At 42.1% G+C, this 19,280-nt stretch overlaps 1 protein-coding gene across 2 annotated transcripts in view; it reads right to left on the bottom strand.

Annotated features, from left to right (window-relative positions):
* Window positions 1-1,762: 1,762 nt before the first annotated feature.
* XKR6 (XK related 6) overlaps window positions 1,763-19,280 on the bottom strand; it is a 212,574-nt gene continuing 195,056 nt past the window's right edge. The window contains exons 3-4 of one of the 2 annotated variants that reach the window (XR_008732825.1): window positions 2,701-19,280; window positions 1,763-2,658 (exon numbers count right to left, since the gene is read on the bottom strand). The exon at window positions 2,701-19,280 is cut by the window's right edge and continues 14,412 nt beyond it. The gene's annotated coding sequence lies outside the window, so the exon portion shown is untranslated. The other variant, XM_055714225.1, reaches the window with a different exon arrangement.

Here is a 19,280-nt window from a genome sequence, read left to right as displayed (position 1 = left end):
GATACACTATGCTAGATCTTGAGAAAAAAAATATGCTAAATAAACTAAGACATACAGTATAGGGGATATTCTGATCAACAAACCAATCACCATTAGAATCAAAAAGTAAACCAGCCTTTCACTTAGGACCCTAACAACATTTCTCAATGCACTAAGTACATTTTAAACCATGCAAGTTTACACAAACATCTTAACTAGGTTTTTTTTTTTTTTTTTACTTTTTAAAACACCAACATTATGCATTTCTTTGTTAATTATATTGGTTAAAGTTGCAGCCGTTCACTGCCAAATATCAGATACATCATATACATATTTTTATACAGAATCTGGACAACACAACATTACACAGCCTAAATAGAGAAAAAAAGAGTATTTGTTCCTTTGTTTGTTTGTTTTTTTTCAGTTTTGTAAAAAATATGAAATGATGATAGGAAGGAGGGAGAAGGTGTGGGAAATCTTCTACCAAATTAAAGGATTATATCAAAATAATTCCCAAATCACAGTACAACAAGGAAAAAAAATGGTTCAAACTCAGCTCCACATTTAAGATTCTGTTAGCTAAGAAACAAGACTTCACACACAGAATGTATCAGTATTTAAAAATAGAAAGAATTGCAACATCATGCTGTGTGATTCCAAATACATCTTATTTCAAAAAATGTTTAAAAAGGGGAAGGAAAAAAAGAGAAATCAATAAACTTAGTGATTGCAAAGTTATCTCGTTGGTTTGGATTTCCTACCTACTCACAATGCATTGCTGTGTGATGGAGCTGGACAGCCAACGTGGCCAGAACAACGAAGTGACTCAGGAGTCACTCACTGGTTCTGTTGGTCATACGATCAGGGCAGCTGGAACTCTGAACGGGATCTGAAACCATCCAAGTGGTTTGGGGTCTTTGCTTTTCCTTCTACTTGGCTTGTTCGGGCGCACCTCTCTGAACAGGAGTGGGGGGTGACCTACTCGGTTCCCACAGCCATACCCTGCCCATCAACATGTAGCAATGCATATGTTTGATTAGACGGAGAGGGAACAGAACCAGGAAATTAACCATGGAGGATGCTATTGTTGACATAGTAAGTATACAAAATGCTAAAATTTCAGATATAATCAAAGATACAAAATCAGTTCTGACAAGAGGTTTTTTTTTTTTGTTTTTTGTTTTTTTTGTTTTTTAATAGTAACCATTACAGTGCAAGGTTTTTAAAGTTGTTATTATTACAGTAAAAGGTGTGTATCTGGTTTTACAGTAACTGTATCACTGATTTTTGTTACGTATAGTAGGTCCCTGATGTAAAGTGTATGCACCAGTTTGAGAGAAAACCCCGCACAATAACGGCTCTTTAGCTTTAAATACATTTTTTTTTTAAACAGATACAAAATAACACATCAATTTCACAATTTCACAAGCACATACTTTTGCCCTAAACAAAAAGCATGAAAACTTTGTCGAAACTCCGACATGTAAAGAAATGTAAAAACTGTTCAATGAGGGATGCAACTGTGTGTTTGAGTCACGGCATTCTGCCACCCCACTGAGCTCCTGGTGTTCACGGATGATTCTGTGTTGTCAAACTGCTGCTTCTTGCTCACTCATCAGTCTGTGGCCAGGCAAACTGGTGTTCAGCTTCCCACAGCTGGGATTTGAGTTTGTGCATTTAACATTGTAAATGATCTACTTTTTGTTCTGGACGAGTTCCCTAAAGAAGGATCATCCATACCGGCCCTGTGACTCCGAGCCACAGATGTATTTGGAAGGGGCTCTTTCTGGTTGTTTTTTTGTTTGGTTTTTTTTTTTTTTTAATTATCAAGATGAGATGCAAATGACTGCAGCCCTGGCAATAACCCACCGCGTGGAACTAACTCAAGAAAGATGCTCAGCTCCTACCCTAAAAAGCCAACTTCACAGCTAAGCAAGCAGAGACGTAGAACACACCACAAAGGAGGCAATTCAGGAAATCCGTGGGGAGAAACTGGATTCAGCCCCTCAGTTCAACGGAGTTAAGCCAAAATTACCTTAGTGCAACTGACTGCCCTGTCTTGGGGGGCTGGATGAGAGCAGCCAAGGTCTCACAGCTTTATGCTCATGTCTACTCTGAAAGTACAGCAAAACATCGCAGCACTCAGAGGAACCATCACGCTGCTCCTTGCCTGTCGCTTGCGGTACGCGGCTGATACACATCCTCTCTAGCCCATCACATGCCCTAGGCGCACACACAGGACTCAACGGCTTACTGCAACCAGCTTTGACTTTTCTGAGTAAAACAAGCTTTAAAGTAGTAGAAGCATCGTGGTAACTTGCTAATTCAGTCAAACACGTTGATTTTATTTTATAACCAGCTAGGCTTCCATCTAAGCAAGAAAACACAGTAATCAGAAAGTAGTATGGGAGGATCTGAGGCTGCAGGTTAAATTACTGCTCCAGGAAGAGGTATCCCGCTGACTTCATAACCACCTGAAATACAGGCTTACATCAGAAATGCCCCCGTCCCTTGATGACTATGTCAGGAATTTATTTAGTGCTTGAGTCTGCCATTTCTACCTCCTGAAGTTTGCCTTTACTTGGGTAAAGAGGCTGAGTTTCATCTGAGTTCAAGTTATTGAAAGTTAGACCCCAAAAAGGGGTGTGAGATGAATTCCTCTCTGAAGATGCCCATCTCCTTCCGCTGATGATAGAGGAAGCAGATGGAAAGAGGTTAGACCAGCCGCTTTAACTTTTAGAGAGTGAAAGTGGGATTAATCCCTCTTTCAACTTCCTTCCCCACTCCAAATGGCTAGTAGGTAAATATATGGTACTCAGGTGGGAAAGGCTGCAGAATTACTTAGCAGGAATATTTCATACTAAAATAAACCTTATATTTTGGAAATCGCCCTTGTAATCCTCAGCTAAGTGAAGTCCCAGCCAGAGGCTAGAGGAGCTTGGATGAACATTATGAGCTCAAGGGAGATAAAGACAAACTTTTTTTCCAAAGATCTTCCATCTCTGCCTCCCTTTATATATTATTCTGAAATGACTTTAGATTTTATTCTGATTTTATTCACTTGGGCAACTAAGAAACAGTAAGACTCCAGCAGAAGAGTGAGCTGCTCTTGGTTCTATCAGCCGCCACGCATTGTTTTGTCAGACACTACCTCCCCCCACCAGGCTTGGGTCCTGCAGCCAGCTCCACCACTGCTCCTCAGCCTCTCACTGCAAAGTCCCTCCTGCAGAAACCCACTCCTCTCTCACAGCACACCTTGACCTCAGCCTGAGGATCATCTCCATATGGCAAACCTGCCACTGGACCTTAGTTGCTTATTTTTAAAAACTACCTTCTTTTTGAGAAGAGCCCGCCTTTGCTGGTGCAGTCTACTGAACACTGTGGGAGCTTGCATCAATCTGGCTCACAGAAAAGTTAAACACCTGACAAAATCCCTGGTCAGGAAGAATGCTTATCCCTTTGCAGGGGTAAGGTTTGAGGATAGACACGTTCTCATCACAGTGTGCCTCTACCCTGGGTTTTCATTAAATGAGCCATTCCTCTCAAAGCTTGATGAGGCAGTGGAAAAGCAGTCAAAGTATGGAGACATATGCTTGCTGTGCTACCTCATGGCAAGAGGCATTCATTTAGCTATGATCATTATTCTAAAGCAAAAATAAATTTAAAAGACAAAGGTAAATTCAACAACAACAACAATCCTTGTAAAAGGAAAACTACTGCTCCTCCCAAGCTCTAAGCAACAAGACAGTGAACCTCAAGCCTAACCCAAAAGGCTGAAAAGTCAGGATGTCCGTGAAGACTTCTTTAACGAAGAAGCCTTGGCTCCATGAAGTACTCAAGATACTTAACACAGAAGCTCCCAAGCTAGAAAAGAAGTCATCAAAATCTGCTAAGTCAAGTTATTTAAAATTGGACTATGTCAAGCTTTGTGACACCAGACTATGAGGCTAGTTGAGAGGGGTAGACTTCATTATTCTAGGCAACTTCAAACACCTCTACCTTCTACAGTGATTTTTCCCCTTGGATGTTAATGTCTGAATTTCTCTGATGAATTGTGGATGGAAGAAGGACAGCAGGAATCTTGCCTTATTCCTACAAAAATTTTCTGTGACCAAGTCTGGATAGAAACCCAAGACCGAAACAACTCTAGAGTTTCAGAGGTGACACTTCTTTACTGAAGCCCTCAGCTGGAAAAGAAGACGAAAACTAGATCGTTTGGAAATGCTACTGTACAAATAAGGCGGAAACTGGCTATTAAGGTTCCAATGAGATGTTTTGCAAAATAGAAATTGTAATGTCATCAACCTGACTCATAATGTTGAATGAGAGAAGTTATTTTCCTTCCACACCTATAAGAACGTAAGAAACAGATGACCTTGACAGGTAAGCGGTCTGCAGAGTACACTTTAAAAACTGATTTTGATCTTGAGACACTGGGTGCCTCTATCTGAACAGAGATTGATCCTTGTCTTTGAGTTAGTATCTTGGATTTCTAAAATCAAGACAGACACAGATGTTTATAGGACATGATTTATCTGACAAAGCGCAGGCAGCTGCTTTACGATGACAGGAATTGCATCCCAGAAGCTCATATTCCTTTCTACAGGCTGTATGAGTGGCCTCCATTCATTAATCTACTCATGTGGGGCATCCACACTGTAGATGTCTAAAGTCAGGTGAGATGAATCTTACCTTAGATTGCAAAGTTATTAGTTCTTGCATCTTTTTGTGTCCCAAAGCAACCAGGATGTTATGAAGCAAACAGAAAGCTCAGGGAGCACGAATCACTTACATGGAGGCGTTCCTATTTCTAGTGAAGACTCAGCCAAAACCTTACAACTTGACAGGTTCCTGCTGGAGCTCTGTGGGAGAACTTTTCAGTTCTTGCTGAAGAGCAAGGGGAAGAAATAAAATTGCCCTGGGAGAATGACAGAGTACCACTATCTTGCCTCACATGTACCCATGTAAGGTATAGAGGGGTGACTAACTGTCATGGTGATGTAGATGAAAGATACGTTAATAAAGAACAGTAAATAAGCCATGTACTAAAAGCTTATGTTATTGCTGCTAAGACAAAATCTGAAAGAACTAAAATGTCAGGGTATTCTCACAGTGTTCTTAGTTCCTACAAAAGCAACCAACCTAAGATCCTACCGTGATAACACAACCTGGCCACATCTAGGGGAAGAACATCTGATTGCACACAGGGCTGCTAAAGCTTGGAAGTTTAAAGGACGCATCTTCTGGAACTCCTCAAATAGCTCAATAAAATACAGATGTAGCCATGCAACACGAAACTAACTAGACCTTAGTCATTGCTTTAACAGGTTTTCAGACTAGACCAAATGAGAAGTGAGCAGAGAATAGTTTCTTCAATTACCTGGTACATAGAATGTATCTCAAAGCAAGTAGGCTGGAAATGGCAGTACTAACAGATGAAACAGCAGAGCTCAAGAATTTTTGTCCAACATCCCAATGTCCTATCACAAAGGCTGAAGCAACAGCAGGCTCCAGGGAATATCTCCATTGGCATTTTCAGCCAAATAGTTCCATGAAGGGAAAGTCCTGACTGAAAGGGTTGTGTCACAGCAGAGATGTTGTACATCAATAATGCAGAGAGAACTGCACTGATGTTATCTACGTTCATCTATATTCCCCACTGATGTCAACCTCTCTTTCCTGCATTGGCTTGAAATGCTCCACTTTTAAACATGATGTCATTTGGTATAATTTTTAATAGCAGATTCATTTCAGCTATCTTTTTGCTCCATGTAAACTAGGAACTTCTTTTCCCGAGAAAGGAACTGTACTGCTCCAGTAAAGGGCTAGCGGTAATCTCTGCTGTTTAAATTACCTATACCTGGCTGATATGGTCAAGGTTGCTTGTGTCATTATATAAGAAGAGGCAAATGCATCTGGTTTCTCCAATAAAAAAGTTTCATATTTATAGAAAAAAGTAATAATGGAAAAGCATCTGATGAACTGAATACAGGGCCTGATGGAGCGAGAAGTAGAAGTGATCCAGAGAGCTGTGCAGCAGCTTTACCAAACCTGTGAACCCTTAACCCAACCTGAAGTTGCCATGCTGAACACTTCTCCAGAGCCCAGGCGATGCAAATTCTTTCAGCTCTTGGCTATAAGTTTTGAGAAAGCTCAAGGCTGAGTTTCTAGTAAGTCTGGAGCTGAGGAAGTATTCTGGGAAGAAGGCAAAGAATTAAATTTTAAATCAGTCTCGTGCTGGGGGAAGCGACCATTCCCCTAGCCTGAAAAATCAGAAATTATTGCAGGAAAATGCAGCCAGCTCTGAAGCTGCTGAATTCTGCAGAAATATCTTGCTTGTTGGAGGGTAATGCACATAAACACAGCACATTTTACACCATTAAAATGCATGCAGCACTGTGAAGTCCTTAATATATTTTTTTTTTTTTTAAGAAAAAGCAAGTGTAACAAGGCCATATGCTGTCCTTGAGGCTCTGTTGGCAGCATAACAAAGGGAAGGCATGGAGCAAAAAAATTCTGGGCTCTTCCTGGAACACACTGGTCTCCTCAGCTCCCATGGAAAACAGGGATGATATTTCTGGACTTAATAAGAAACCTTTGGCACCTTGCAAAGCTGAAATCTCTTGCTTTGGTGTGTGCCCTGGGATAAGGATTTAAAAGGGCCACAAAAGTTTGTAAACGCTAGAATGATAACGCTGAGACAAAATCCATTGCAAGATATTTCTAAACACTTCCTAATCACATTTGGGTAGCTGGCATAGTCTAAGGTAATACAAGAGGCATGGTTTAAAGGGGGAGGTATTTTAATAATAAAATATATTTTTCTAGTAAAAGATATGATCTCTCCCTCAAACCTTGTCTCTCTTACTAAGCGGGGACTCGGTTGCAGGTCTAGCCTAATACTGCCTCCTCCTGAATAGCACACCATGACTTGTCATATCATTTAATGAGCAGCTGACGAGGTTCATGCTGACTATATCTACAATTAATAAACAAAACCCTGCCAAGGCCCATTCTTTCTCCCTTAGACCATCTTCCTTAGCCTCCAAGACAGGGTGCCCACAACCAAACCACAGAGCCTGCTGTCTCCAGACCCCCTGCTCAGTCCTCAGACAGGGGACTATTTGGGTCAACGCTAGCTGTCCCCAGCCCAGGATCTTGCTTACAATTGAAAAACATCGCCAACCGAGTGACCGAGTGCCAGTTAGCTAGGTCCCGCTCTATTTAAATTATTAGTGTGGACGTAGAGAAGGAACCCAGCAGGAATGGGATAATAATCTGTGGCTCTTACCAAGTCTAGAGTTTTTACATCTTCACAGCACATCCAAATATTATTCAACCCCTCACCGTACATCTCAATGCTATATAAAGAGCATGCTAGGTCATGAGATAAGACCCCAAGCAGGTCCACCAGCAAGGTAGTTTGGTTGTTCATCTTGAAGACTGAAACCAGCTGGCAGTACAAAGCTCATCTGGTGCCCAGGCAGACCTGTAAGAAATTCATTGCCAAGTGATGTCAGCGGTGCTGAGCTAATGTTCCAAAGAGGGACTGGCACCAAGAAGAGCTGAGTGTCCTCACAGCTAATGCCATTATCACTTCAGAAAAGGAATTCAAGGTACATGTTTGAGACTCAAGCCAGCCTCAGAGATGGGACAGGCCCACTGGGTGGGGGAAGATTATCCTTTCAGCATCTACCAGCCTTACACCTCCTCCCTGTATATCTAGTCAAGGTTACGGTCAGGCAGGACTGTGGGCTGGGTGACATGACCGCTTTGGTGATTCCTGGCTAATTCTCTTCAGGTTTAAGGTGATCCACCACTTGTCTGAACAACCACCTTTTCCTGACAGTGGAATGGCTGTAACAAATAAAGCTTCACAGTTGCCACCTCAGGCATTATGGCCTTAGCCCCCTTTGCTAAGTGAGTCCATATTTCAGAGAAGGATTTCAGTGGTCTAAAATTGCAGCACTTTTCCTATATATTTTAAGCTCTGGTATCTTTTGTAGGATCTTCTGATGGTGCACTAGTCTCCCCTTCAGTGTATGAGCTTGGGCATGTGCTGATGCCCAACTATACAGCTGTTAAGGGACCCAGAAGCCCTCAAACCATGCTTTCACCAACATACCTTGTACAGATGTCTGCTTCTTAACAGCATAGACACTTCCCTCACCTTCTGCCAACCATCTTGACTTGACCTGAGCAGAAGGAAGCCAACTCTGACACTGTGTGGGGCTCTGTGCCTCCAAACATCAGGAGACAACCAAGATCCAATAAAACAGAGTCTGCAGGTGAAAGCCTCTGTCAATGCTCTGCTGCCTAAAGGATCTCAGGAGACCCTCGATCCAGCTCAGATGAGTCTTAGTTCCTGTAAGGGCTCCGTTGCCAGAACCTGCTCAAGCCTTTATCCAAATCCTCTCTTCAGTAAGACAGCAGAAGACATTCCTAGTGCTATTATATCCACTTGTTATAACTCACCTGTCATGCAACAGTCAACAGAGAGGCAATTCCTGCTCACATAGCACACCCTTCTTACCAATGCATGCTGCTATTCTATGCCAGGGTAAACGCTGAGTCAGCTTCAGCGAAGCTGGTAGAGCTCTCCCACATTTATGGAGTTGGAATAAGAGGAAAATTTTGCTCATGATACAGCTGCCAAAATAAACCTTTATAGAAATACAGAAATATAGAAAGGACCTTTATAGACATGAACAGTCTTAGAACCTGGAAAAGAGCAGATAGCACAGCAGTGACCATGACGCTAAAAGAAACTGCTCTTACCTCCACAGAGACATTGCACATAATGGAAGAGACACACAGAGCTTCTCAGTAAAGCAGAGCCGATGCTACAGGACATAAAACTTCAAAGTCAACCTTAGCAAATCATCATGATGCGACCACAGCAGCGAAGCGACAGGAAGATGTTACAAGAAAATTCTTCCATGACCAAAACCAAAGGCATCCCATTAGCATCAGTGGAAACAGTTGTGAGAGTAAGGGAAGACAATGTAGGCTCCCTTCAGACAAAGAGATGAAGAAAAAGAAATGCTTAAGGCTCTCCCATTTCATCAAACAACCCACCAGCCCCCTGAACATTTGAGGACACTCTTAATGCTACTTCAGACATTCACTTCATCCAGCACCTATGCCTGCAGCTGCAGAACACAACAGGGATAAACCTGGCCCCTTGTTACACCTATCAGCATGACCACGTCAGATCCACAAGCGATTTGCATGACCTAGTCCTTCATAGACCACATTTCACTGCAGATGTGATAAAAATCAGGCTGTCTCTTCCATTTACTGGATAGATTTGTTGTCACTCAGTTAAAAGGAGACCTTTTTGATTTTACAGTAGGTCTTGAAGAGAATAACCGCTAAGTACAAAATTCAATCCTATTTTTAAAGCAAATAAGAACAAATAAGGCCAGGAATTCCGCATGATTTCTGAGCAGAAATGAAACAGCTGCATCTCTCCCTTTTGCCTAATGCAAGACAATTAATGGACAGATATAAAGGATTACATATTTTGTGTCAAATTTTGGGGATTAGAATGTTCAGATAGGCAAAGAATGAAATAACATAATGGAACCTCAATAAAATTACAACAGTTTAACGATAATTGTGCTTTTTGGTATCTCAAAACCCTCAACCTTCATAAAGTCTCATTATTTCAAAATAAACCTTTCAAAAAGCTCAGTAGAATGACAAAGTGCTCAAATTCAAACACACACTTTGGAAGCATACTTTTCATATAGATATTTTTCTCATAGGCTTTTTTTTTTTTCAAATCAACCCCAACCTGTAATTCCATCTGCTATACAATTTCATGAACACATCTGTATTTCATTCCATATAGACAAAATACTGCACCATAAAAATAGAAATAGCTGGGAACAGGCAACAAAAACAATAAAAACAAACCAAAAACCAAGCCAGATTTGTACAGACACCAGATCAGAATGAGGAAAAAAATGCTGTTTGTACTGAACAATTGTGCCAATTTGAGAGAGAAGACTAGGCAGAAGGGGTCTTGTGAAACCCACTCTGGATATCTGGTTTGCAGTCCTGTCTTGTGCTTTAGGCGAAACCCAACAGCATTTTCTCCACCGAGATTTATTCATGTTTGGGTTTCATTTCCCACATCTTTCTGCCTTTTTTTTTTTTTTTCTTTCTTTTTTTCCCTGATGGAATAGCTGGATTTAAGTTCAGTAGTAATTTTTCTCCTTGCTTTTAAAAAAAATAAATAAAACCCCTCATACTCCATTTGTGTTGAATTCTTCCTGGTCACTCATTTTTTGTTTGCTTTGATAAAGCAGTGGGGGAAAATGTTACTTTCCCCACAGTCTGGTGGAACGGAAATTGAGAGGATTCCCCTCATTGTGCTCCCAGTAAAGTCAATGTGTAAGATCCATGGAAATATTTTCTAATCAAGCAAAGAGTCCCAGCATTTGGGGCTCAATGCTTATTTTCCTGATTCCAACCTATGGGAGCAGCGTGGGGGTTGATGCAGGATTGCACTGGGCAGATGGGGGCTTGGTCCCCTCACATTTCTGGCACCAGGATCAAGCTGTGAGTCTCCCAACAAGGCTTTACTGGGAATAAACAGATGAGAGATCCTGTCCACCTCAACAGTCCTCCCTGGCGCTCCTCCCCACACTGAGGGACCCAGCCAGCATTTCTGTGCCAGATATTGGTTATTATGGTATTGCTGGCTAGTCGCTGGGTCCAAAGACATTTTCCACCACATGAGCATAGAAGCAGTAGGCAAAGTCCTGCTCACTTCACCAGGAGTTCTCACCCTTTCCACTGACAGAGCACAAGGTACTATGCGGTTCAGAATAATGCACATGGCCAAAAATTGAGAGAATTTTCACTTGCCAGGATGGTATTTGTGCACTGACCATGGCAGTCCTCGAAATTCATTTTAGCCCATAAAGTCGAGGTATCCAGTGTGACATTATCTTCTCAGTTCAATCCACAGAGATGAGGAGAGACAGCCATCCTTAAGGAGATGCATCCCACTTGCCTTAGACAAGTGTCTCAGTGCGGGCTGAATTGTCCTGGCGAGATTTTTGTCCCTCTCCATTCCTGGGGAGATTTTGCCTTTCTCCATTCCCGCAGAAAGGACCTGGATTTGTGGCTCTGGGCCAGTAACTGCCATTAGACAGACAACTTCTCAACGGCTGGAGTTAATGCCAACCAGTCTGTTCCCATGCTCAGGGAAGTGCCACTTTTCAATTATTTCAAAGAATGAATCCCCTCTTCACCCAAATGGAAACAGATGAACATATTTTTCCTTCATCAGTCCTAACAGCCCCTCTTTTTTTGTTCCCTCCCTGACTACTGCAAAATTCAGTGTTAAGATCAGACAAACCAAAATTGAAAGATCAGGACTGCAAATAATTTTCTTTCAATTTTGTCATTTGACTCCAGTTACAAACAGGCTGTATTTGGGGGGTGGGGGTTAAAAAAAATAAATCAATTAATGTTTTACAATTCTGGTGTCTATATCACATCTTAAAAATATCACTTAAATGGAAAAGTAACAGAAATAATAACCATTCACTCTTGAACACAATATTGATTCTAGTGTACAGGAAAATAGGATCCAGACAGGATTTTACAACTAAGAAGGGAACATTACAATAAAGGTTATGACATTTTATGAATATTTGTGTTATAGCTTTGAGCTTTATTGCAAAGCAAAAAATATATATTTGTATATATATATATATATTTTTATCTACATATCACCTCTGACATTGTATACAACACTAAATCACAAGAAATCAAAGAAATCATAGTGAGGTAGATACAAAACAAAGGGATGTTGAAGAATCCAGCTGCTGAATTTGGCTTAACGCAACTGTCATTAACATATGTATATCCAACACAGCAGTGAGCTTTGATTCACAGCTTAATAAATGGATCCTACTAACATTGATAATGATATTAGAGCCCATTTAGAAATAATGCCATTTTGAAGGGCAGGGGGTGTGGGAGGGAAGTAAATCAGAAGCGTTTCCTACAAACTAGTCATCTCCCAAGGGAAAATTTTTTACTGATTTTTCATGACTTTTAATGTTGATAGAACAGCTCTGAGAAATAGCCTGTGTTCTAGGGGTACTAGCAGCGCATGAGGGCAGGCAAAGAGGGAGTACTCTACATTTGGGGAGTCTACTGGGGCTGAACTTAAGAAAAAGGAAGATAAGCCATCTCCCCTTCTTTTTGGATGGCCAAGAGGAAGCGGCACAGCCTGGGAATGCTTGAGGCTACATTCACCAGCGCATGCTTGTGAATAACTGCTTGGACTTGCTGCCAATGGCCAACGGAACAAGACTTCGGTAGAAGGGCAGCCCCTTAATGGATTCTGTTGCTCTTTTCAGGCAACAGCAGATACGTGGCAAGAAAGACGGTACCCCTGAAGTGACCGGGCATTGGTGTGACCGGTGTTGGTACCTGGTGGGATCTGGCTGCTTGGTCTGCATTCCCACAAGGAAACTTGTTAAGGCACCTGGATGACTGGGGCTTTTCAGTTAATCCTCATCACAATAGCTTGGGAGGGATTTGGAATAGCCTTGGGCTTCCTGGCTTTTAGATTTGGTCTATCAAACCAGGACAATATGTACTCGGTGCTTCCACAGAAGAAAAGACATGAAGATGAGAAGCAGTGGGTTTAGCTATAGCAATGGGGAACCAGGCTGGATACAGGAAAACCTTTCCAATAAGGTTGCGCATAGGGATGGCTGGTAAAAGCTCTTTGGGCCATTGGACCATCCTCATCCAGGAGGTGGCAGGTACAGCAAAGGAAGGGCACCCTCATATCCCAGGATGCAGGAGCCAGATATTAGCAGGGATGTAAGGAACTTTGAGTCGCTTTATATGAAACGCAGAAAACAACAAGTTTGAAGCTCTGGACTAGGCAGCACCTTTGCTGCTGCTCAGACATCTCCTAATATTCTTCCAAAGGTAGGAAGTGGAACCCTGGAAGGAATACAATTCCCCAGCTGTTCCACAAGCGGTGGCAATCTGAGCTTTGTTCTCATGTCATTTACCATGTCATGGCTGAATTGAAGAAAATGAAGAAAATTGACTAGAACAGATTGCTAATGAGCAGAAGCCAATGGGATTGTCACCAACTTGCTGTGTGAATCTACTAAATAAGTCACTGTTGTAGGTCATATTGTACATTTTGCTTTTCACCTAGCCAAAGAATGACCTTATCCTTCAGGAAAACACACAGAAGGTTATTGCTTGCGCATTAATTTTCAAGGGTTTTTTTTGTTAACACCTAGAGTGACCAGAAGACAGTCACGGAAAGTGTATATCACTTAAGAAGATCAAATTCCCCCTCTCTTGAGTGGGTCCCACTCCGAACTGCAGCCTTAGCCCTGGGAGGGGAATGCCTGATGTGAAAGTGCCACTTTGGCAGGGGCTGCTGAGCAAGCATGGAGCCACGTTGAAGGAGATAACTTTCAATGTTCATTGGCGGAGCAGAAAGAGGACAAGTCCCATGGTAAGCCATGGTGGAAAATGTTTCGGAAGCATGGTAAATCCTGTCCACTTCTGGGGAGATTCAACTCACCTAAATGGAACTAGTTAAAGGGCACACAAAGAAACTAAACTGGAAACCGACTGGGATGAACCCCTATCTGGAGGTATCTTGCTGTCTCTCTCGAGTATGGAAGGGATAATTCACTGGATGCCCAGCTTTTCTGTCTAAATTAGAGGATTGGATTCCTTGCTCATAAAGCCAGCGGCAAAGTACTTTGTCCAAACATCCCCAGCCAGGGCTGCGTGCGTCAAGGGATACGCTCTCTCTTAGGGTCTGAAGGGTGCAGGTGGCTTTATACTTGCCCACAAAGTGACTCTCTCCTGCTGTTTGCCAAACATACTCCTACAGATTTGCTTTTTCATGTCACGGAAAAAGCTATTTTGAACTGAAATACAGGTCTGCTTCTATTTTAACTCTGATAGGTCCATGGCTTTGCTTTGAAGGGGCTGGGTAACCTGGAGAGGATAAAAAATGTGATGCCAAGCATCTTCCATGCATTTCTTTCCCTTTATAGATATTCTTGGTGAGTCATGGAAGGAAAAAGCCTTTGCAAGCTACTCCCTTTAAGAAACAGGAGTGTATGAACTTAAATGAATTTAGCTGCAAGATTACAGATTGAGTCAAACTTCCCTCCTAGGTTCTTCCATTCACTGAATCTATCAATTGGAAAATTATCTCCATTCTTTAACTTAAGGCTTTAGTAGAAACTGCTAACTGGGGCAGAGGATGACTCCAATTGGCCTCCTTAGGTTGGCACCTCTCAACAAGATTTTCAGGGAAGGAAATTAGGTGTTCTGCTTTAGAGTGAGCTGAGGGAGGAGGCGAAATGCTGTCTTTGATTTGGGTATTGGAGTAACCATTAACACAGCCCACAAATGACAATATTAGCATCCTTACAGCAAGTCCAAGGGACAACGATAGCTCCTTGCAAACACCAGCCACAAGCACAGCCTAAAACCTTCAGTGCAGGTAGATGGAAGAGCCCACGTTTGTGCATGAAAAGCAGGTAAGTAGACACTTGAGGCAATACAGCTGTGTTAGATATTATACCATTAAATAGACGATGGGTAACATGTATGAGGTGTCCTGCAATAAACTATCTGGGTATGAATGCTGCTTTCTAGAGAGCTGAGTTACATGAAGCACTCACAGGAGGTTTCTGGGCCCACCTGGATTTACAGATCAACCAACTGACTACTAACAACTGCAACCATGAGGTTGTGCAAGACGGGAAGACTGCCCCTAGCTTTTCCACCACAGTTGTTTTCAGATAAATGTGGCTTTAACTTCAGTATAAAGGCTGACATGAAGTTCTTGTTATGGACTCAAGCACAGAATACTGGCTGAAAGAAGCACCCATGCTGCCACAGGCTGATGTGCGCACTTGTGTTCCCACTGACACGTGGAAGAGGTTCTACAAATCCATTCCTGTCATCCTTCCCACTCTTCCTGGCTTCAGTAAGGGCCCTTTCTGTATCCACAGCTGTGTATGATACCCAGCCCAGCTGTCCCTTAGTCACATGGAAGAGCTTCAGTACATCAGGCATCCAGTAAGTCAGAAATGGGGTTTCATCTGCCATACACCAAAAGAAACTTGAGGTCATAGAATATCTCAAGTTGGAAAGAATCCATAAGGATCAAGACCATCAGGTCTGCATGTAGTATGTAGGGTAAGAGTGGGCTAACGGCAGGAACCCAGGCTTCTGCCCTCTGCCAAGTTGTTTTAGTGCCTGGAGGTACCACAGCTGCAGAGACGCCAGCAAAGGGATCTGAAGAACGTTAGTGTGGTGGGCCATGGCTCTCAAGGGTGGGGAAGCCTTGAGTGAAAGAAAGGATAAGCAAAAGGGTGCTCATTTAAAACATAATGGTGAGGGGACAAAGGTCAAAGCATGGCCCAGTGAGGCAGCAGAGGGCTTTCTGAACAGAAGAGAGATGGAGGACAAGGGGTAGGTTGGTGAAGATCTCACTGTAAACTGGCCCTAATCGCCTCCCACTGGTATCGAGAGGGACCCTGCGGTATTTGCAGAGGGGGACCATGAGTGCAAAGTGCTTAAAGGCTTGGTAAGCATTAGCAACCCCAGTTTGACAGGCACAGAGAATTGGGAGTGATGCGCTCTAAGTTGCAGGGTGAGTCGGTGGTGGGTGGGGGACATGGCAGCCACATCTCGTGGTCTCATGGTTTCCTGAGCTCATCACTGGATGACCCTGTTTCCTCACCAACACTCTCTCCTCGGCACCCATTGGCAAACGGGTGGGGAAAGAAAGGTCATAAAGGCTAAATCCCCCCCGGGAATATGCTCCATGAATAACAGAGGAGGACAATTTTCTACCTTTCGTGGAAGGACAGGGAAGAAGTTTACCCAGTAGAGTCAGGCTATTTATAATAGCTTAAAGAAATATAAACCCTCTACTTTTATGGTATAGATGGGCATGATCATGTGTTCAGATATGTATATATATTATACACACCCTAACATGGACATACGCTATTATATATTTCTATAATATATAATATATAACACACACACGCGCGCACACACACACGTGAGATACTCAAACATCTTAACTCCTCTTAATCAAAACGCTCTTTGAACGTTGGGTAACACTCACTACATTTTCTATATAGACACTTTGTACATACAAGTCGTAAAGTGCGTTAAAAAGCGCGTAAAATTTTCTATGTAGAAAACTATATACATATAGCACACACATGTACTAAAACACTTGAAGTTAAGCCAAATTTCACCTTCATCTTCACATCCCCAATACCTACAATACAAAATCAGAATTCAAAAAGAAAAGAAATACACAAGGAAATAAATAAAAAACCCCAAACCTATAACCCAAGAAAGAAAAAAAAAAGTAATCAAGAAACCAAACCAAACCCAAAAACAGTCAACAGAAGCCTGGCACATGTAGAAAACATCAATTCATTTAGAGAACATAAAGAGGGTCATGTCCGAACCTCCTTTTTCTTAAAAACAAAACCAAACCAAACCCCTTTTGTTTGTCTGTTTGTTAGCTCTTATCATTTGAGAAAAGTCACAGTAGCACTCTCACCTTGAACCAGAGTTTGGAACTTTTAGTGTTTCTTTGTACAAAAGAAAAAACGGTTTAGGTTATGGAAAATAGTTGGGAAATTTGAGGTTGGAGAGAGGAGATAGAGAGAGAAACTGGAAGATTGCATAGTTGTGAACAGTGGCTTCTCATCAAGGTGAAAAAGTGCATCATCTGATAAAATAGCATTTGATTATTATTTTTTTGTTCGGTTCCATATGTTTTTTTTCCTCAGTCAACTGTACATGTTACACATGAAAAGGTATATACAGCACACACACATGCTAACATTAAACGTCTGACACTGAAACAGCCATTCTTTAAATGTTCCATCAGAGTTTTTTCCATGCAAATTTGTATTCTTTTTAAATACATTTTTTGCTACATCCTAAGACCACAAACTTGTCTAAGCCCATCTCATGTAATTTTGATCATTAGCAACACAAAAAGGGGAAAAGCACCAGAATGGCTCCGTTTGATCATCAAATCTCTGCTTTGACTTCTTTCTTTTTTAATTTTCATTCCTTCATTCACTGCTGGTTGTTTGCATTTTCTTTTTTGTTTGTTTGTTTGGTTTTTTTGTTGTTGTCACTTGTTTGCTTTAATTTTCTGGAGATGGGAAAAACAATTGACTTTTTTCTGTAAGTGTTATTGAGGTAATAGTTATGCTTAGCACCTGGGACAGGCAACAAAGCTTTCAAAAGCATTTGAGTAATGAAGTGTGAGTCCAAACACTGTTACCAACATCATAAACTAAAACCAAACCAAAACAAAACCCCAAAACAATTTGAGATGAATATTCCAGGTTTACATGCTACCTAAACCTACCACCCCCTTTCCATCTCTCTTTCCTTTTCCTCAAAGTAACAAACAGAATTAAAAAGAAATAAAAGAGACTTGGCACGTTCCCTCTTGCACCAGCCAAACAAAAAAACATAGGTGTTGTGCATTAAAAAGGATGCTTCAAAAGCTTTTCATGCTTGCTGCCTGCTTCAAGTGCATTTTAATATATGTCTGATCATTTACATTTATATAGGAAAGTCATGTTTGTTACACTTTATACAGGATCACTTCATTTTTGTCCTTTTTTAACCTTTTCATTTTTTTTGTTTTTTGGATAAAGAGTTGGTTATAACAATCTACAGTAAGGCTGCACAGGAAGAATTCTGTGTATTTTATTTTTTTTTCTCTAAGAACTAAAGTATATAAAATGAGGTTTGATTCTAGCACCTTTTACAGTATTATTGGTGGTGTTCCCTTTAGTAGAAAATACCTTTGCTCAACATCTGTTCTATCATTTACCCACAGTTTCAGCAATACTTCAAAGGTAACGATAAGGTGACAATTGGCCCAACCCAGCAGTCCTCTGACCAAAAAAAATCCCCGCCCTGAAGTCAGGCAGAACTACTTGCGTGAGCAAAGCAAACCACCTTCGCCAGCTTCCCTCCTCTCCTTTGGTGAGGGCTGTGGCGCTCGCCTTGCTCGGAGCCGCGCGGGAAACCGCGCATCCAAAGAGGAAAAAAAAAATAAATACACCAAGTTGCTGTCTTGCTGGGGAAGCTGAGATGGACAGGCTCACCAGCGGATGGTTTCACTTGTGGGGGAATAACGCCGCTCAGCACCTAGTGGGTTGCATCACCTCAGTGCAAAGGAAAGGCAAAGATGCTGCCGTGGGACGCCACCCTGGGATGCTGCCCTGCTGGCCCCATCGTCCTCCCTTCACAGCAAGGGGACATCTCCCTACGCCGCGGCAGGAGGAAGATGTTGCCTTGCAGCATACACCAGTGATGGGGAGAGATCCTGGGAGAAATTGCTATGGTGCGAAACAGCAGCTTTCCCAGCGCACTTCTGGGAGCAGGGAGGAGAAGGGCGGGCGGAGAGAGGGGAGCTGGAGAAATGAACGCAGGAAAGAGAAGCTCCTTGCCAAGGTCGTAACGCTTTACAGGACGTTGAGCTGTTGGTTTCACTCCAGCAGTGTATAATCCTGCAGAGGAATGGTCCATTCCCCATACAGTGGCATCAGAACCTCAATTATATATATATAATTATAACCGTAGCAATATATCTATCTATCTATCTATATTTATATATGTATACATTAAAATCTGTTACTGCACTGGCACATAATACAGAGGAAAAGTACTGGCGTTGCTGTTTGATGCAAGTGGTTGCCTTGACTGAAGTCCTGTGAAGAGTAAGCACCACAAGAAAAGGCACCACAGGGTTTTGAAAATTGAAATGTCGCTGCCCTAACACAGCCATCATCAACAAACATCAAGGGCTTTTTGGAGTTAATGAGGGCAGGTGGGGCCAGGCCAAATTCTGGCCTCGCTGACGGCAGAAAAACCAGGGTGTTCCCCGAAAAAATAGTGGGGTTCATGCAGGGTGGCTGGTGCCTTGGTGAAACTGAGACCACAATTTGGTCTTTTAAGGGGCATGTTGATTTTGCGAGCTCTCACCTAGCACTTTGGACATGTTTTAACAGCCTTCCTAAATTAAAAGGACCACATCTTGCCATGTTCAGCATGCTTGCACCAGTGTAAGGAAAGCAGACTTGAGCCTTGAAGGTTCAAAGCATGAACTAAACATAAACAGGGCACAACCTTCGATGGACTGCCTCCTGGGATGTGCTGGATGCCTTCAGCTGCCACCAAACCAGGGGAAGTCAAAGGTGCTCAGCAAGTCTGAC

This window comes from Falco cherrug, chromosome 6 (genome assembly GCF_023634085.1).
Source record: "Falco cherrug isolate bFalChe1 chromosome 6, bFalChe1.pri, whole genome shotgun sequence".
Taxonomy (NCBI): domain Eukaryota; kingdom Metazoa; phylum Chordata; class Aves; order Falconiformes; family Falconidae; genus Falco; species Falco cherrug.
Note: the sequence above shows the minus strand (reverse complement) of the source record. Positions and strands in the feature narration are given on the sequence as shown.